Below are 8743 nucleotides of genomic sequence, written 5' to 3' on the forward strand. Positions count from 1 at the left end.
AAATGGGATTAATTTGTCTTTCTTTGCTTAAATATCACCTGTGGCTGGAAGAAAATAAACAAATTCTTCTCCTCCTTCCCCAAATCCTCATGATTAGGTTATTAGAGCCCAAGACTTATTATAAATTATGGAAAGGATGCTGCTGAGCCCAGGTCTCACAATGGGCTTATTTCGTCTTCCATAACGCTTGTAATTCTTGATTAATTCACCTCTAGTATGAGACAAGAAGGATGAGAGAAATCGTGGAGGCTTCTGGCATGATTAATACAAGAATAGCTAGTTTAGCCGGGAATGAAATATTCAGATCAATGCACAGTTGTGCATGGCATCAACACCCTCCCTGCAGAGAGCTTAAGAGATACAGGAGAGGGTGGGGTGGGTTTTTTTTCCTATTTGTTTCTTTGGAAATGTCATAAAAAGCCAAGAGCTGTTAGGGATAGATCCTCAGCAATCAGAAAACAGTAGGATATGATTGAACTCAATGGACTGGAGTGAATTTAAGACAGCTGAACCTTATAGGTGAATCCAATGCCAGGGAAAAGAAGGATTTGGGGGGCACTGGGAGTGAAATGCACTGATGCACAGAGAACCGGCACACGGCATAAGGTGGACTCTGTTCATGTGCAGGACTTTGGCCTGTCCTTCTGCCAAGGGATGCAGCGTGGGCGTAAACTCACCAAAGTCTCCTCCCGTGCTCACTGTCACAGGGCGTTGGCGATAGGCAGTTTTATAATTGTTAGGGGCTAGAAGGGACCTTACAGATCATCAGGTCCAGCCCCCCTTACACATGAGCAGGAAAGACTGCTGGGATCAGATGCCCCCCAGCAAGATGGGCATCAAGGTACTTTATGAAGATCACCAGGGTGGATGACTGTGCTGCCCCTGGGGGAGCCTGTGGGTGAAGTTGTTAGGAGTTGGACACACTCAGCAGCTGGTCAGAAGAGGCTCGGCAGTTGAGAGGTTGGACAAAGTCTTTGTGGATGCCTCCAAAATACGTCAGAAGTGGCGGGTGGTCTTGTGGAGAAAGCATTTGGCCAAAATGCCCTGGGTTTAATTCCTAGCTCTTTTACAGGCTTTAGGCAAGCCATTCAGTTTCTCAATATATAAAAAAACAGATTGGCAATGCTAATGTTGTCTTATCTTTCAGTCCACCTCTGATCTATTTGGGCCTCTTGATGCTTCTATAATGCACGGAATAATAATAGGGTGGGGAACTGGGAATGGAGAGTCTTTTAGGTTCAACTGCTGGACCCGTTCCTGGCTTTCTGTGTGACCTTGGTCGAGTCACTTTGCCCTTTTCAAATCATTTTGTCTTTTACATTTGCATACTTTTACATTCATTTTAAAGGGACAATGATGTACTTGGGAATTAGTTTGGAAAATAAAAACCAAATTCACTAAATTCTTTTCAACTTGACTTGAGATTACCGATATTAATTTTAAAATACGTTGCTACTCAAAATGCTACTTGTTTCTTTTGCTAGAGGCAAGGACTTCTTAGGGGGATATTTTTATTGGACAAGCTTTCCAAATGCAAGACATTCATCAGACCTCAAGAAGAAAAAAGCCAGCTTCCAGTCATTTTGCGCGCTGAAGCCAGACTAGCAAGTTTCTGGTTTTCTTACAATCAGTTTTTAGCAAGTTTCCCTTCCAGGTTTTCACACACCTTGCTGGCGTTGTTTCAGGTTACAAATGCTGCAGGGAAACACTCACTTACAAAAATAATTTTCCATTAGCTGTATTAAATTAAATTAAATATTAAAATCTCGCTTTTGCTATTCTGCTCTGAATAAGAACATTAAGCGTTTCAGGGAAAATTCATCTCTGTCCCTTTTATTCACTCACTACCATAGGCAGCATCTCTGTGCTTATGAATGATTTTAGTCAGTCAAAGGGAGGCTTCAGCGGAGATCCAGATAAAGAGCTAACTTTGTGATATTCTCATCTTCCGAAGAGTGCTACATCACAGTTAAGGACAAGTATCTGCTTATTCTTTCAGATAAAACTGATATAGAAAGACCGTCTGCAAAAGGGCTATCCAGTAATGTTATGCTTGATACACTTTACAAGCATTTCGCATTCAGAGCGAGTTTAGCTCCATTCAAAAGGCTGAGCCCCCCCTCCCCCAAACTATTAACCAGAAGAGCTGAGATTTGTTTTTATTAATAATATAGTTAGGCAATGAATCAAACTGCCTTTGGAGTCCTTGAATATCAAACTATTGTTTAGCAAACTACAATTATGAGAACCCAAACTAATCACCACATTTTAACATGGCTCCGTGCTCACTACCTTACAGTAACATTCATTCTGCATCAAGCTGAAAGGAAATGTCCGTAGGGAGCTAGCTGTGAAATGTTTGATTTCAAAAGCCTCCGGCAAGTTGATTCATGTCTATTTAATTTTTCCAGGCAGTTTCACTGGAATGTTATATATAAATCAAATGCAGCGCCAGCAGCACAGTCTAACCAAGTTGTGGAATACTGTATGATTTTAATTAAACCCCATGCACATTTTGAAAGAGAGAAAAATCCTATTAGCCAGGTTAAACCAATTTTTTTGTGTGCAAAAAAGACCCCCCCCAAAAAATATCTATTCTCCATCAACAATCCACTTCTAAAACCAGTGTTTTTTTATCTCTGCTGATATTCACTGTATAATCAATTTAAATCTGCGTGGAAGAGTACTTCAGCACAGAACACAATACATACTGCAGCAGAAGTTAATTAGACTGAAGTAGCTAAGCTCTGTCTTGCTGTCCCTGACTTTATGGGCTATATGGAGCAGAGTTCACTCTTTGACAGGTTAACTATGCTATAAAGACAATATCACTATACAGTACTCAGCTAACAGTTCCAGGGCCATCTTCTAGATCTTCTCAGTAGGGCAGCAATACAATAGTCAGCCATCCTTTGAGAGAAAAATACAGGCCCTGATGCTGCAGTCGGAGCTACTCTGATCTCTGGACCTACCTAGAGGCCTATTCAAAGTGCTGGCCATGGGGTCTGCAGGATTGAGAATTTATTTGGAAAAAGACAACAGTGCTACAAGAACGATGGGACAGCAGGTATGGTATGCAGGACCAAGCCAGCTGGAGTCCAATTCTCTACTCCGTCGCAGCTAGGTCGTGTGACTTTGGATTAGCCACAAACCTTTCCAGGTCCAGTTCCCTGTCTATGTACTGGGATAACAATACTTAACTTCCACAGAAAGCTGTTGCGAGGATTAAAAGCCATGAGATGGTCAGATCCCATGCCAATGGGAGAATATAACCACCTTCCCACTCTTTGAATCAGGTCTGGTAAATCAGATCCTTATGAGTGAAGTGGCACACAACAGGACTTGGCGCTGCTCAGCAGCTGCGATAGCGCGCTTCACTGAAGACTCCAGGCTGGTCCTTTTGCCATGCTTGCATGCTCAGCTGGGATGAGGCACCATGGCGTAATTCCAAAATAGCTCCTAAATGCCTGTTGATACCAGGTCTGCAATTTGAAGCATCGTAAAACACATAATAAGGGAAGATCCCCACACCATAGAGCATATGGTGTAAATAGGAAAAAAAGAAAGCAGGGGGGAGAAGAGACACGCACAGACTGTTGACACTGGAGGTGGACCCAGCTCCTATACCTCTGTTCTGGGTGAGCACAACCTGCAGACCGACCACAACACCTGCCAGTTGATAATAGGCAAGTTGATTGATACAGAGTAAGAACAGAAAAGCAACAATACAAACAATCAAAAAAATCTATATCTATCAAGCCTAAGGCTGTCATCAGAGTCAAAGTGCATTGGGTCAGGATGCCGGCTCCACTTGGGGGCTGTCTCTTAGGTGTCATCAGTCTGGAGGTGGGACACCAGGACCCACAGCTCCGCTCCAGTGGGGTGCGTGAGATGGGCTGCTGGTGTGTGCATCTGTCCATGGTGGCCTCAGGAACCCTTCCCGGGGCATGGGGACCCCTCTCGGGGACAGGGGTTGACCCGTTGGTAATCCCAAATCTCTGCTTTTGCATTCTCCTTCCCCCTCGATAACTCCTGATGACTCTTCATCTGTGGCTATCTCTGGTTGGGTCCTCTGTGTGCTCACACATCCATGTAGCCTTCCGGGCCTACTCCTAATTTGCTCTGTTCCCCCAAAACTGGGACTCGGCTCACCTGCAGCTCTGGGGCCTTGTAGCTGGTGTCACTTGTGTTATGGGACAGTGTGGTATGTACTTCTTTGGTTCCCAGGTTGTGTGTCCTTGTTGGCCTTGTTGTGCTAGACAGCCTGTCTGCCTTGAAGGCTGCGATCTTGCATTATGGGATGCCCCCCCTCCAGTTCTCAGGCTGTGTCCATCCATTGGCCTCGTTGTGCCAGACAGCCCATCTGCTCTCAGGGCCATGAGAAGCTGTGTGTGCATCTCCCAAGCTCTTTAGAAATCTATTTAACCCCTGCTGCTTGACCTCTTATAATGCATATATCTATACCTATTAGCCAATTCCCCCCACAAAACAGGCTTTTAAATACCATTTCTAAGCCAACACAGATCAGGAAGTGACGTGGACAAGGCCACACGGCACATCAGTGGCAGAACTAGAAACAGGCAGACAAGGTTCTTTGGGTAAACCCAATTTCTTTTATTGGACCAGCTCCAATAGTTGGAAAAATTCTTGCCTGCCTATGTCCTTAGACCAACACGGCTACAACCGACACCCCGAAACATGGAAGAACTAGGAACAATGTCTCCAAGTATCCCATCTACCTTCCCATGCTGCCGCCTTGAAAAACTAGCAGCAACTTAACAAAATCATTAGTACATCACCGATGTTCCCTTCCAAAATTACCTTATTCATAAAATCCAAAGTTTCCCGAAAGAAGCCAAATGAAATTGTTCCACAAAACTTCTCACATAGTCACAAAGCCTTGCTTTGTAAAGGCTCACCAATCTTGTGTGAAAGTTTAGAAAAAAATATATTATTGATCCATTTTGAAGTTAAAGGGCATGTTTTTCATCTCTCTATTTCGTGACACTAACTTCATATGCAAATATACCCATGGGCTGGCACTCAGGCGAATTTTTTCAGTGAAAAATGCAGCACTCCATCATGTTCTGTTAATTCATTTTGGCTTTGCCAAACTATTCATGGAAGAAAAAAAAAAGAAGGGAATATAGTTCTCAAAGACTAAACATTTCTTTTTAGAGAAGATTGAAATGAAGAGTTTTAATTTTTTCCTATTGTAAAAAAGTCATTTAAAGAATTCAAAAAAGATATATATATATTTTTATTTGAAACTTTTTGTTTTAAAAAAGTTTCCCTCAGGTAAAAACTTTTTGTTTTGGTGAACTTTTCACTTTTTAATTTCCCATTCATCAGAAATCTTAAAACTAATTATTTGCATAGGTTTACCTGAGACGTTTGTTTGAGGGTCTAAGCAAGTGGATGTCAACCTTTTTTGGACAAAAGGCACCCCTCATTGGAACTGAGGCACCCCTCCATACCTTTTCTAAATTAAATGGCATCCAACTTAAATAAATTGTATTTTTTATAGTACAATGGGAACTGGGCAAGAGGGATCGTTTAGGCAGGAACAAGTCTGAGCCTGTAAGTTTATTTAACTCTCTGCTTATCTCCGCACACTTCATATATCACCCTCAAAGGCTGGCTGCACCCCAGAGATCCCATCACCCTGGCTGCGAATCCCCATTCCCCAGCACCCCAGTTGAGAATCACCGGGCTTAGCTCTCATACAAGAAGGACACAGATCAGAATGGAAAATATTACTTCTAAAAAAAAAAAATTCCAGTTTTTCCAAGGAAGCCCAGAGCAAAGGATGAACCCCAACAAAAGGGATCCCACCAAGAGATGTTTTTTCTTATAATTATACCACACTTTGTTGCATTGTGTCCATCCAGCTTTAGTAAAACCTTACTGCAGCGGTTCTGAACCTTTTACAGTTATTGTACCACTTGGTCTCAGAGTGAGACTTCACGTACCCCCGTACACGACTGAATGATGGGTGTTCAGAGCAACGTTTCCTGTGCGAGGTTGATGCATGGAGCAGGAGTAGGATATCTACGGCCGTAAAACCCTGGCAATTTCAAATGGTTAAGACTTTTTTTAGGCCTTTCGACCTGCATTAGACAACGTATGAAATATGTCTCATGTACCTCCTGATGAGGCTTCACGTACCCCCCAGGGGGTACATGTACCCCCGGTTCAGAACCGCTGCCTTACTGCATCATTAATACTCCAATTATGATCCCCTTTGCATTTATTTGCTGTACATTCATGGATCTATTTTGCCCAGATGCTCATGGCATATTGGCAGTGCATGACAAACATCAACGACATGAAACTCTGTTACACCTAACAATACGATCTGGACATGAATAATGCAGCGTTTTCTTGCTGATGATGTTGTTGCGTTTGCCTTTAACAAATGCATTTGAGGAGGGACTCCTTAGAAGGAGTCAAGTAGCTTAAGAAAGGGCACCATGGAGCTTAGAGTCTGGAATAAAGTAGGACGTGGTATTGAGAGCACCGCTTGTGAGCTGCTCAGCACCCCGTATCATCACCCCACATCAACTGCAAGCACCAGTGCCTGTGTCTCCCATTCACCGCAGCCCCAGAACACGTCCGAGAGCCTGGGCTGCTGCTTGTGAATAGCGAATAATACTGCTGTGTGAGGTGCTTTGCTATCTTTACTGCAGAAACAAATAGGGCTGTAAAATAGAAGAGGCTCTCATAAAAAATACACTGTTTGGAACTCAGTGTATTTTTTTTTCCACTCTTAAAATAAAACAAGCCCATCCCCCAGAATGCCTCCAGTTGGTGGGATGGAGGGGAGCCAAGCTGCCTTCCAGAAAATATTTGCAACCACTACGAAACCCCCCCCAACCAACCCTATTGCTATAGCACAGCAAGGCTGAAATCCTGAAACAGGCTACAGTCTCAAAAGAGCATTTGGAAAGCCTAGCTACCTCTCCTCCATGTATTTTTTATAAGCTCTCTGAAAATTAATTGAACTATACGAGGGGGATCTTCCATTCTGGAGTGCAGGGCAGCTTGATTTTAAAAGGGGTTTTCACCCACTCTACAATTCAGTGGGCCTGATTTGCATCTCAGGCCAAGTCTACACAGGTTGACCCCCAGTTTCCACCAGCATAAAGAGGAGGGGAATCAAACCCAATGACTTCCCACACACTTCAGCAGTCAATGCCTGCAGCCCCCTTTGTTTGCTGAGCCATGTCTCAGTTTCTCCTATTCAAGGGACACAGTACCTTTGTTGGCCCGTTTAAATAGTAAACGCCTTTGGGTAAGGACGGCCTCTTATTTTTGTGCAGCACCTAGCACAATCTGTGTTGCCCCCCCACCCCCCCGGTACTCCTGTAATACAAAAAGTACAGCCTCAAATAGTATGATCTTACAATTAAAAAAAACCACTTGCTCCTCTGACCGCTGCAGTGCTGCATGCCATAAGCCACTGATACGATTAACAAGGATAAAGGAAGAAACGCTATTTAATAATGGAGTTTCCCGGTGGACAGAGAAGAAGAATGACAGGTAGCAGTGCTCCATCCAGAGAAGCCATTAGACAAAGGAATAGCTTAATAAGGAACAAAACCTCAAGGAATAAATGTTCCTAGTGTATTTAATAATGATGCTCCAGCCTCCGGTATATGTAAAGAGCAAGGCAATTAATAAGGTATATTTAGCATACTAAGCTGAGGTGCATAGCTCCCACAGCAGCTGAGATACAGCAATTTAAATAACATTTATCTTAAGGATCAGCCTGGCTGTGACTGCAGCTGGAAGTACAGTCTGCTGCTCTGCTAACAGGCCAGGCTACTTTACCCCCCCAAGACGACGTTTCACTCCCAGCCTCATTAGCCTCTGGAATACCTGTGGTATATAGGACTGCCCATGACTATAGGCAAAACCCACAGCTGGGGGTTGGGTGCAAATGGTCCCACCCTGGGGGAAGCTGGATGGGGAATGATCTGCTGGCAGATGTGTTCCCGTTCTCGTGCTGAATCAGAGGATGGCACTAAGGATACATTTTCATGGGACACTGCAGAGATACTCAGAGCTAGCTCTGCACATGCTAATGCCAGATCCAGAAGCAGGACAGCCATGTTAGCAGAGCTGTATGGTAGAGACATACCCCAATGCCATTCCCTTTCCCTTCCTCTCAGCACCCCCCAGCTGCTCAGGGGTGAGGAAAAAGCAGGTTCCCAGAGCTCATCTATTTTATAGTACCTCTGACTGGCACCAGATTAGACCTCCTAAGTGTACACCACCATCCAAATGATTGATGCTTGCCTAATGACAGCAGGACAACCTCTACATACTAGAGATGCAATGCATGCAGCAGAAAGTTTTCTTATTGGTGTTAGCTACGTCACATCTGCGAACGATGCAGGCAACACCAGAGAAGGTGCTCTCGTGGTAGCATGGTTGCATCTGCCTTGGGCTTTTTGGTAGTGCACGTGTTGGCTGGGCTGTGCTTTCTGTTTTTGCAGTCCTAGTTAACATATAAAGCTTTGCAGTCTAGGCTAAGCCCCACACTGTTTACTCCTATGTATACCCAGATAATGCCCACACATGGGGAAGGAGTATACTGGAGCTCCCTGCTCCTTTCCACAGGTGTCACACAAAAGACAGTCTAACCTACAAGAGCCGACAGATTCCAAAGTATTTCTCTTGTGCGATGGTCAGAGCTGGGGGCATGCAAGGACTGTTGCCCTACTTCGAATGAAAGTAT

This window comes from Crocodylus porosus, unplaced genomic scaffold, assembly GCF_001723895.1.
Source record: "Crocodylus porosus isolate Cpor-Errol unplaced genomic scaffold, CroPor_comp1, whole genome shotgun sequence".
Classification (NCBI taxonomy): Eukaryota; Metazoa; Chordata; order Crocodylia; family Crocodylidae; genus Crocodylus; species Crocodylus porosus.